At 39.2% G+C, this 12669-nt stretch overlaps 1 protein-coding gene across 3 annotated transcripts in view; it reads right to left on the bottom strand.

Annotated features, from left to right (window-relative positions):
* AP3B2 (adaptor related protein complex 3 subunit beta 2) overlaps window positions 1-12669 on the bottom strand; it is a 91729-nt gene that overhangs the window by 64173 nt on the left and 14887 nt on the right. The window lies entirely within an intron of this gene.

Genomic DNA, 12669 nt, shown 5'->3' with positions numbered 1-12669 from the left:
GTCCATTGATAGATGAATGGATTAAGAAAATGTAGTATGTATACACAGTGGAACACTACTTAGCTATAAAAAAGAACAAAATAATGTCATTTGCAGCAACATGGATGCAACTAGAAATTTCCATACTAAGTGAAGTAAGTCAGAAAGAGAGACATGATATCACATATATATAATCTAAAATATGGTGCAAATGAACCTGTCTACAGAAAACAAACTCATGGATGTAAAGAACAGGCTTGTGCTTGCCAAGGGGGAAGGAGGGGGATGGGCTGGGAGTCTGGGGTTAGTAGATGCAAACTATTGTATTTGCAGTGGATAAACAATGAGGTTCTGCTGTATAGCACAGGGAACTATATCTAATCACTTGTAATGGGACATGACGGAAGATAATATGAGAAAAAGAATGTATGTGTATATATATATACACACACACACATATGTATAACTGGGTCATTTTACTGTACAGTAGAAATTGACAGAATGTTGTAAATCAACCATAATAAAAATTTTTAAAAGACACATATAGATGAGAAATGATAAAACTGAAGTTTGGAAAGTAAGTAGTAAAGCCATATGTGAGCCTAAAATGGAGAACCTTGTGAAAATCTTTAAAAAAAAAGATAAACCTAGGATCAATAAAGAGCTTACAGCACATGTACACAATTTGCTCCTAAGTGGTAGTTTAACCAGAAAATTTTGCTTTTAATCTGATACAATTCACAAACCACAGGGAGCTCCCGTCGTGGCTCAGTGGTTAACAAATCTGACTAGGAATCATGAGGTTGCGGGTTCAACCCCTGGCCTTGCTCAGTGGGTTAAGGATCCGGTGTTGCTGTGAGCTGTGGTGTAGGTTGCAGACGCAGCTCGGATCCCGCATTGCTGTGGCTCTGGTGTAGGCTGGTGGCTACAGCTCTGATTCAACTCCTAGCCTGGGAACCTCCATATGCCGTGGGAGTGGTCCAAGAATTGGCAAAAAGACAAAACAAACAAAATTCGCAAATCACAAACTGACATTTTTAAAACTTGTGGTGAATAAATATTTTAAATGTTATATCTCAAGAGTGAAAAGAGGATTTGTTCATTTAATAATCACAGAAACAAATGAGGTGAAAAACTGAAGACAAATTAAGAAAAAAATTTGGGAGTTCCCGTCGTGGCGCAGTGGTTAACAAATCCGACTAGGAACCATGAGGTTGCGGGTTCGGTCCCTGCCCTTGCTCAGTGGGTTAACGATCCGGCGTTGCCATGAGCTGTGGTCTAGGTTGCAGACGCGGCTCGGATCCTGAGTTGCTGTGGCCCTGGCGTAGGCCGGTGGCTACAGCTCCGATTCAACCCCTAGCCTGGGAGCCTCCATATGCCGCAGGAGCGGCCCAAGAAATAGCAAAAAGACAAGAAAAAAGAAAAAAATTTGCCTCCTACCATTATGTATATGTATACTCCAGGTTAATGAAGGAATAGATATCACTAACTGTTGGTTAAAGTCACAGAAATTACTTTCCAGATGTTTCTGCTCAGTCAAGAAATGAGGCAGTGATCTGTATCCAATTCTAAGCAGAAATCGAAAAAAACAAACAAACAGTATCTTAACTCTGTTTCAATTATGTAGTGTCATAAGAACAGACTAGCTCTCTTAAGAACAGATTGTTCTGTGTGAGAAAACTTATACCCACATCCATATAGTTATCATTGCTGATGTGCTTCATTTCTTTGAGTAGATCTAGGTTTCCATTTGGTGTTATTTTCCTTCTGCCTGAATGGCTTCCTCCCTTTATTTATTTATTTTTTTGTCTTTTTGTCTTTTAGGGCCACACCCACAGCATATGGAGGTTCCCAAGCTAGGGGTCAAATTGGAGCTACAGCTGCTGGCCTACACCACAGCCACAGCAACGCCAGATCCGAGCTGCATCTGAGACCTACACCACAGCTTACAGCAATGCCAGATCCTTAACCCACTGAGTGAGGCCAGGAATTGAACCTGCAACCTCATGGTTCCTAGTCGGATTCGTTTCCACTGCACCACGACAGGAACTCCCTGAATGGCTTCCTTGAATATTTTTAGGAAGGTCTGTTGCTGAATTCTTTAAGCTTTTATATTTCTGAAAAAAGTTTTTCACTTTTGTTTTGAAAGAAGGAATAGAATTGGTAAAGAATTCTATCTAGCTTGACAGTTTTTTTAAGGATGCTGCTCCACTGTCTTCTGACATCCAATGTTTTCAACAAGTTATTTGCTGTCATTCTTACCTTTGTTCTTCTGCATGTAATGTCCTTTTTTTCCCTCCACTCTGATTGCTTTCAAAGTTTTTCTTTTTCACTGGTTTTGAGAAATTCGACTGTAATGTGCTTGGTACTAAAATTTGGTTATGATGTGCTTTTCTTCATGTTTCTTCTTGCTGTTCACTAAACTTTGATCTGTGGATTTGTCTATTTGGGAAAAAATCTGATCATTATTTCTTCGAATGTATTTTCTCTCCTCTCTACCTCATCTCCTTTGGGGATTCAAATTACATATACTAGGCAACTTGAAGTTATCTCATAGTTTGTTGATCTGATACAATTTTTTCCTTTTCTGTGTTTCATGTTAATTTCTAGTACTATGTTTCAAATTCATTAGTCTTCTGTAATATATAACCAGCTGTTAATTCAACCCAGTTTCTCATCCCAGACACTGCATTTTTCAGCTCAGAAAGTTCAGCCGGAATATTTAAAAAATCTTCCATGTCTACACTCCTTATGTTCAAAAAGTTAAATGTCTTCCATTTAACTTCTGAACAAAACATTATGGACTGTAGTTGTAATTAATTTTTATGTCCTTCTCTGCTAATTCTAATGTCTTTAGTTCTAGATTGGTTTCAAATGATTTATTATTCACCTCATAATGGATTGTACTTTCCTGCCTGGATTCAGTTGATTTACTATTTACTCCACTTGGGTTGCATTCCCTTTGCATATCTGGTAATCATCAATTAGACGCTAGCTATTGTGAATTTTACATTATTCACTGCTAGATATTTTGCTTCAACAAATTTTAGGGGTTTGTTTTTGTTTTTTTGGCTGCACCTACAGCATACAAAAATTCTGGGGCCAGGGTCTGAACCCACATCACAGCAGTGATCCAAGCTACAACAGCAACAGTGTGGTGGTTACCATGAACCACCAGGAAATGCTTTCTTCTTTCCAACAAATTTTTGGTGCTTTGTTCTTTTTGTTTTGTTTTGTCTTTTTAGGGCTGTACCTATGGCAATATGGAGGTTCCCAGGCTAGAGGCTGAATAGGAGCTGTAGCTGCTGGCCTACGCTACAGCCAGAGCAATGCCAGATCTGAGCCGTGTCTGTGACCTACACCACAGTTCACGGCAATGCCAGATCTTTAACCCATTGAGCTAAGCCAGGGATCAAACCTGTGTCCTCATGGATACTAGTCAGATCTGTTTCCACTGAGCCATGACGGGAACCCCGTGGTGCTTTGTTCCGAACTGCAGTTACGTTATTGGAAACTGATCCTTTCTGGTCTTCATTTGGAAGTTATTAGGTGGGACTAGATGTGTATTTAGGGGATAATTATTCCCCGCTAATGAAACAAGACTTTTAAAATATTCTCCCCAAAGCCCAATGAATTATGAGTTTTCTGTCTTGCTGGTGGGAACAGGAACCATTTTTGGCCCTCCATGAGCACTGGCATTATTCTAATTCTTTCAAGGTGTTCTTTTCCTGGCATCAGGTAGTTTCCTGATCAAACATGGGCTATCAGCACTCTACTGAATACTCAAGGTGAACCCCCTGCAGATCTCCACATTTCCCTGTGCAGCTCTTTCCTCTGTGGTATACTGTCCTGCAGACTCTACCAGTATTGTCTCCATGGATTCCCAATTCCATCTCTTCAACTCAGTGAGTCCACTGGCTTCTGACTGGGTACTCCCTTTCTGCTGTGGATTGGAAACTTTCTCAAGGCAATGAGCTGGGCAATTTTAGGGCTCATCTAGTATTTTCAGTCTCTCAGAAATCACTATCCTTCCCACATCTTGAAAATTGTTGTTTCATGTATTTTGTCCATTTTATTGTCATTATTACTTATGTGGGAGGATAAATACATTTCTTGTTACTTCATCTTGGCTGGAAACAAAGTCCACATTTATTGCAATTCTTCACTCAGCAGTGTGTACTATGTGCCAATATTTACCATGAAGATAAAAGTAGCTAGTTTCTGTTATAGGACATGAAATAGTGAAGAAAAAAGGTTCATTAAGGCAAGTATTTCAAATTCATGCCAAATGCTAGTAGAGCCTGATATAGAAGGATTAATTTATCCTGAGTAGATATCAAAGAGGAGCTATTGAATGAGGACCAAAAGAATTAGCAAGAGTCCTTAAAGGGAAGACCATGCTTAGAACTATGGCACATGGTGGCTAGGTAGAAATATACTTTAGCTTGATCTAAAGTGATGCAATTGAGAACTTTGTCTAGATACCCATGTTGCAACAGAAGAAAGGGTGGGGGAAAAAATGTAATTGTAATGTGTACATTTAAGGATAACCTGACCCCCTTGCTGTACAGTGGGAAAATAAAAAAAAATTATAAAAAAAAATAAAATAATAAAATAAAAAATAAAAATATCTTAAAGAGTATAAAATAAATAAATAAATAAATAAAGTGATGCAATATTGGTGAGAGTGTCAGCACCCCTAACCCTCAAGTTGCTCAAGGATCAACTGTAATATTAAATGAATAAATAAGGTACAAAACTGTTCACATATAGAATGAACAAACTGGCCTTAAAGTAGTTGGTTAATTCAATGAAGCTGTGAGTAGGAAATTTTTAACTCCTTTTATAATACCCCAATACTAATTTAGGAGCAAAAGAGCATTTTTTTTACACAAAAAGTAAACTCTAGAAAACAATGGAGCATCATAGGAAGATAAGAAAAACTTGTATTATGTTGATTATAATGAAGACAAGACTTATAGAGCTCCACTAGAAAAAATGAGTCATTTAGAACTCAACTTCTAAATAGATACAAGTTCCAACTTCCTCATCCAGTAAGTGAATTCCTACACAGTAAATACCATATAGAGAGAAAGCTGCAGAACACACAGTCTAGGTCCTGTATTTTATAGTCAAAATGACTCGAATTCTTGTGCATAAGCTTCATTCCATAATCTTTCCACCCACATTCAGCTGGTTCAAGTTTTCACTGCTTAGGAAAACAGTGACCAGTTCACTACAGCTGTTATCCAATGACAGAGAAACAGTGTAGAGGGTAAAGACAGACACAGGAGAAGCATCAACATCAGTCACTATGTATTCTTTACTTGCCTGCATTCCTAACCTATCTCTTATGGTCTATCATCATTACTTTCTCTTTTATTTCTCACGACTTTCGGGCCTCATGCTAAATGATAATAACAAAAGCATACATCTTAATCAGCTTTGGCGGCTGTAACAAAATACCACAGACTGGGTAGGTTAAATAACCTATGTTTGTTTCTTGCAGTTAGAGGCTGGTAGTCTGAGATCAGGGTGCCAGTACGGTGGAGGCCTGCTGAGGGCTCTCTTCCTGGCTTTTACATGACTGTCTTGCTGTTTCCTAACATTAGGGGGTGGGGGGAGAATTCTCTGGTATCTCTTTTTATAAGGGCACTAATCCCATCATGACCCAGTCATATTCCAATGGTCCCACCTCCAAATGACACCACATTGGAGGTTATAGCTTCACACATAAATTTTGGTGGTGGGAAAGGCAAAATTCAGTCTATAGCATTGTACATAGTCAGGATAATTCCTTCTTATAATAGTCACAATGACAGTAATAATAAATATAACTTAAGGGCTTGTTATATACCAGCATTGTGCCGTATGCTTATATGGTCCTTATTACATAGATGAGGGAACAGAATCTAGCTCACTAACCACGGTTACGGATGGTAAGTTATTGTAGAGCTAAGATTTGAGCTCAGGCAGTCTGACTATAAGTCACAAACTCCTAATTCCCTCCCTACTCTGCCTCAACCAGAGGAAAATAAATTTGAAATCTGATGAACTGAGTTCAGGAATTTATTGTTTTAGTCCTCACTTTTGTTGTTGTTGTTGTTGTTGTTGTTGTTGTTGCTATTTCTTGGGCCGCTCCTGCGGCATATGGAGGTTCCCAGGCTAGGGGTCTAATCGGAGCTGCAGCCACTGGCCTACGCCAGAGCCACAGCAACGTGGGATCCGAGCCGCGTCTGCAACCTACACCACAGCTCACGGCAACGCCGGATCGTTAACCCACTGAGCAAGGCCAGGGACCGAACCCACAACCTCATGGTTCCTAGTCGGATTCGTTAACCACTGCGCCACGACGGGAACTCCCTCACATTTTTGCACACTGGTAGAGAAGGGCTTAAAATATCAAAGTGATTCTTTTGATAACTACTCATAACAAAAATAAACCAAACAAGAGTTCCTGTCGTGGCTCAGTGGTTAATGAATCCAACTAGGAACCATGAGGTTGCGGGTCCGATCCCTGGCCTCATTCAGTGGGTTAAGGATCCAGCATTGCCGTGAGCTGTGGTGTAGGTAGCAGATGCAGCTTGGATCCTGAGCTGCTATGGCTCTGGCGTAGGCTGGCGAGTACAGCTCCAATTCGACCCCTAGCTGGGAACCTCCATACGCTATGGGTGCGGCCCTAAAAAGACATAAATAAATAAATAAATAAACAAACCAACAACCAACCAGACAGGTTTTTTAAAATGATGATACTAGAAAGAGCTAAAAGCAAAGAAAAACTTTGGAGCATGTCCAAACACCAATGCGAAAGGGGTAACTCCTTGAGTACTATTAAGATGAGGCATGCCTTGAAGAAAGAACCAGAAGAGATAACCTATCAAATTGGCTAATGAGGAAAAAAAATAAGTGATGATCTATCATTCCTTGGCTTCAGTAAGGGTTGATGAAACTAGTACTGTCAAATACTGCTCATAAATACATACCTGCATTCTTTCTGGAGAGGAAATTTTAAAATCGGATTTAAAGCCTCAGGTAGTGAACAAATAATTTCAGTATGGGTACTTAGCTTAAGGAAGTCAAGATGTACACATAATTCCATATACATGGATAGTCATTATTTCAAAAATAGATTTATATATATATTGGTTATTAAAAACATGCTGTTAAAAAGTTCAAAAGACACAGAGACGTCTAAAGAAATGAAAACAAATAACTTTGGATATTACCTCTCAGACTTAACCCTTGTTATAACTGGGCTCCCCTCTCCCCTCAGGCATGTGTATGTATATATAATTTATATTTCTATAACTCAATGCTTTGTAACCTGCTTTTTTCCCATACTTACTATGGAGTTATTATGCCAAAAATACAGTTACATCATTCTTAACAAATGCCAAGTACTTCTTGCATAAACAGACCACAGTTTAACTAATTAACCCTTGATGGACTTTTAGTGTTTTTAATGATGAGGATTGGAAAGATGTGATGTAGAACTGTTATTCTGGGAGACTGAAAACACTGATTTATCATCTCATTATCTTAAGACCTTGTTAAAATAATACTTAAGAAATAAAAAGAGACATAAAGATATAAACAAGAGAATTGGAAAAGAACCATCAGTGGATCAGAGATTTCAAAAAAATTCTGGAAGATGGAAATTTGATGAAGGAATGATAAATGACAGGAAAAAGTAGAAGAAACAGTGGAGAATAAGAGATACAGCCAAAGAAGCAGCCAATTCACCCTACAGAACACTAGGAGGATGCAGAACCAGGAAATATCAGGGACCCTGAGTGCAGGAGAGCTAGAATCCACACATGAAATAGTTGGCTCTCCCTCCTACCAGCATTCAGCCTGCCCCATTAGCCAAGTATCAACCCCCTGGGTGAGGGTGTGGTAGGAAGAATGGAGAACACCCAGAACTTCCCACATGCATATACACATAAAATACTGAAATATTATTCACTAAATAAATTTGATAGCTCCATAGAAAAGACCCTGCATTCTTCCATCAGAATAAAATGTCACCATTTCTGTCCCATCATCTTGGCCAAATGACAAGTCTCACCTGCGTACAGAGAGCTCATAGCCACCTCATTCTTAAATATGCACAGTCAAGACACCCCAGACAGTTGAAAAAGCTCCTTGTATGAAATAAAGAGACTGAAAAGAATGGACCCTGAAGGAAACAGTTAATTCAGGGCACAGAAGAGAACATGCATGCATGTGCACATGCAGGTACATACATGGAGTGAGAAAAATGCAGCCTTAAAACAATAACAGGATGCTACTAAAGAGTAACTAACAAAGAACAAAAGCTCCAGAAAGTTAAAACTGTGCTTAAATTAAATCAACAGCATGGGAGAAGATATTTGCAATGATATATCTGACAAAGAGTTAATATCCAAAATATACAAGAACTCATACAACTCTACACCAAAAAAAAAAAAAAAAAAACCAGCAAACAAGCCAATTAAAAATGGGCAGAGGACCTAAATGGACATTTTCCCAAAGAAGACATACAACTGGCCAACAGACATGAAAAGATGCTCAACAGCACTAATCATCAGGCAAATGTAAACCAAGACCACAATGAGATATCACCTCACGCCTGCTAGAATGGCTGTTATCAAAAAGACAAGGGACAAGTGTTGGTAAGGAGGTGGAGAAAAGGGAACTCTTGTGCACTGTTGGTGGCAATGTAAACTGGTGCAGCCACTGTGGAAAACAATATGGGGATTCCTAAAAAAAACAAAAACAAAACCAAAAAATGTAACAACCATATGAGGTAGCAATTCCACCCCTAGGTATTTATTTGAAGAAAATGAAAACACTAATTAGAAAAGATACATGCACCCCCATGTTCACCGCAGCCTTATTACTATCCAGGTGAGGAAAGGGCACTTGCAGAGAATTGTACATCCCTTACTCTAACATCACTGGAACACAGGACATGGCGTTTAAGTGCTTTCCAATGTACTGGCAGTACCTGCTGTCAAAGTGGGTCTCCTTCCTCTTGTCTCCCTCACACCCTTAGGTTTACACAGGTGTCTTGAATTCGTTTAAAAACCATCTCACACCCGACCAGGCTTTGCCCTTCACAGGAGAAACCTATTAGCACCTTCTCTTCCCGACCAGGTGCCGCTCTTGCGCTCAGATTCCGCTTAGCATTGAGAGAAATCAGTGTCCAAACACTGATTAAAATTGACAGATAACGAATGATGGGAGTTTCCACAAAGCTCACACAGATAAGAGATAACGCCCTGCTATTCTGTTTTGCTTTCTCTAAAGCAAGACTTTCGATCTTGATCTAAGGTTTCTTACATAACTCCAACATTCTGAGTTATAGAAGAGGAGGAAAGGAAGGTGCACCGGAGCAGCTCAAAATTTACCGCTGGATTAGAGACGGAGGCAGGGATGTGGAGAAAGAAAGCCCAGAGAGCAAGATAAGTTGCGCTGGTCCTAGAGGGATATTGGGGGAAGGCCCTAGGAGAACGCAGGCAGTCGGGCCGCGATCTGATTGGCTGTTGCGCTTCTGGGCCCGGAAATCCTGTCTTCCAATTGGCTCTCTTGGGAAGACTAACCTGAGCTAAAGTGGATGGAAACACTTTGCCTCCTATTCTCAAGCCTATACTGAGCCTACCCTCTCACTTCCTCATTTTGAGTAAAAGGAGGCATCTTTTTCCCCTCCACGGCAAGAGCCCTAACAGGGCCCCTGACCCCATCTGCTTCTGATGATTCACAACTAGAAGGGTGTGAAGAGGCAGGGGTGATCTCGGGCAGGGAATAGGGAAAGCAAGGATAGTGGGTCTGGGCTTTTAGGAACCTACTGTCAATGAAAAAATTAATAGTCAAACCAAGGAAGAAGTGGAAATTTTTATTCCAGCCAACCTGAAGATTATAACCTGAAAGACCATCTTTCAGAAATCTCTGAGGACTGTTTCCGCTGCTAGGGGTCAAAGCACAGTTCTATAAGTCTTTGAGACAAAGGGTTATACATCAAATGGTGTATCATTTAGTTTACACAATCCAGATGTACACATACAAAGCAAGAAGTGGGTCATTGGTCATTGTGACCCCTTACAAGATTAAGAAGGAATGTTATCTCCTAAGGTGGTCTGGTTAGTATAGATGCACGATATATTCTAAAGGGAAGGGGAGGCTGCCCAAATGGACAAAAAAAAAAATGTTTAAATTATTCTCATCTTGCCATAAAACAGGAATTTTTACTTCATCACTATAAAGTCTTTTCCCAGGACACCTGAAATATTTAAAGAATGAACATAATCATTACCAATGGAAAGTCAAATCCATGACTCCATGCAAATCACTTTGTGATTTCCTTAGAATCAAATTCTAGCTATATGCTAAGCTGTTTTTGCCAAAGTAAACTCTGATATCAGAAACATGATGTGAGTGGCTGGCTGTACATTTAGACCCTGGTGTTTAATTAGTAGATACAAATTTTTATGTTCATTTTTGGCCATCCCACTGGCATATGGCTCTCCCAGCGGAGCCATAGTTGCAGCCTAAGCTGCAGCTGTGGCAATGCCAAATACTTAACCCACTGTTCCTGGCCAAGTATTGAACCTGCATCCCAGTGCTCCTAAGATGCTGCCAATCCTGTTGTGCTACAGTGGGAGTTCCAGTAGATGTAATCTTAACAAAGTTATGCAGAAGAGAGATGGAGGTAGAAGACACACATCGAAGTTTAATAAACCATGAAGGATATACTTTAGAAAGAAATAGAGATGGCATAAGTGGCAGTGGGGAGATGTACTATTAATTAAATGTCAACTATGGGACAATAAATGCAGGATAAACTCATGCAAAAATGAAATCTCCCTTTTCAAACATAATGAAATACTACATATAATACTTTATCTTTTGGCATGTGGAGATTCCCAGGCCAGGGGTGGAACCTGCGCCACTTCAATGACCTGAACCACAGCAGTGACAATGCTGAATCCTTAATCTGCTGCACCACTAGGGAACTCCTAGATATCATACTTTAAAAAAACTGAACACATAGTTGAGCTTGAAATCAGGAGGCTTTAAATATATATAATACATATATTATTACATATTTATATATTAAATATAATGTATTTAACATATATTGATAATATAATTATTTTAAATAATATAGTATATATTATTAATAAAGAACTCAAATAAACAAAATAAGAAATGAAACAGAAGAGATGTAACAAATACTGCAGAAATACAAAAAACCACAAGGGAATACTATGAACAACTCTCTGCCAACAAATTTGACAACCTAGAAGAAATGGACAACTTTCTAGAGACACACAGCCCACCAAAACTCAATCAAGAAGTAATAGATCAACTGAGCAGACTGATCACTAAAAATAAATTGAACATGTATTAAAAACATTCCCTGTGAACAAAAGTTCATGACCAGATGGCTTCATAGGCGAATTCTACCAAACATACAAAGAAGAACTTACACCCATTCTGCTTAAACTTTTCCAAAATGTTGAAGAAGGAACACTCCCAAAGACATTCTATGAAGCCACACTCACCCTAATAACAAGACAAAGATACTACCAAAAAAGAAAATTATAGGCCAATATCTTTGATGAATATAGATACAAAAATTGTCAACAAAATTTTAGCCAACTGAATGCAACATGTAAAAAAGATTATATACCATGACCAAGTGGGACTCATCCCAGGTTCACAAGGATGGTTCAACATATGCAAATCAATCAATGTCATACATCACATTAACAAAAGAAAAGTCAAAAATCACATGGTCATCCCAATAGATGCATAAAAAGCATTTGATAAAATCCATTCATGATAAAAACTCTTACCAAAAGTGGGTATAGAGGGAACATACCTTAACATAATCAAAGCCATTTATGACAAACCCAGACCCCTTCTGCTAAAATCTGGAACAAGACAAGGATGTCCACTCTTACCAGTTTTATTCAACATAGTACTGGAAATCCTAGCTACTGCAATCAGAAAAACAAAAGAAATAAAAGGTTTCCAAATTAGAAGAGATGTCATTCTGTGAGATGATATGATACTATATATAGAAAACCCCAAGGACTCCACACAAAAACTATTCAAACTGACCAATGAATTCAGCAAAGTAGCAGGATACAAGATTAACATACAGAAATTGGTTGCATTTCTGTACACAAACAATGAAATATTAGAAAAGGAATATAAAACTACAATCCTTTTAAAATTGCACCCAAGACAGCAGCTGCCGGAGCCTCAGAGTTCCTAATTTATCCTTGAGACTCCTCTACTCTCATCTGTCCTCATGGATGAACTTCAGGATGTTCAACTCACAGAAATCAAACCACTTCTTTTTTATTTTTTTGTCTTTTGTCTTTTTGAGGGCTGCACCCACGGCATATGGAGGTTCCCAGGCTAGGGGTCTAATCGGAGCTGTTGCTGCTGGCCTACGCCAGAGACACAGCAATGCCAGATCCGAGCCGCATCTGCAACCTATACCACAGCTCACGGCAATGCCAGATCCTTAACCCACTGAGCGAGGCCAGGGATCGAACCCATGACCTCATGGTTCCTAGTCGGATTCGTTTCCACTGCGCCATGATGGGAAATCCTCAAACCACTTCTAAATGGTAAGAATGGCACACAAAACTTCCAGGACTTTGAATGTCAGGAACATGATATAGAAACAACTCA

This window comes from Phacochoerus africanus, chromosome 9 (assembly GCF_016906955.1).
Source record: "Phacochoerus africanus isolate WHEZ1 chromosome 9, ROS_Pafr_v1, whole genome shotgun sequence".
NCBI lineage: Eukaryota > Metazoa > Chordata > Mammalia > Artiodactyla > Suidae > Phacochoerus > Phacochoerus africanus.
Note: the sequence above shows the minus strand (reverse complement) of the source record. Positions and strands in the feature narration are given on the sequence as shown.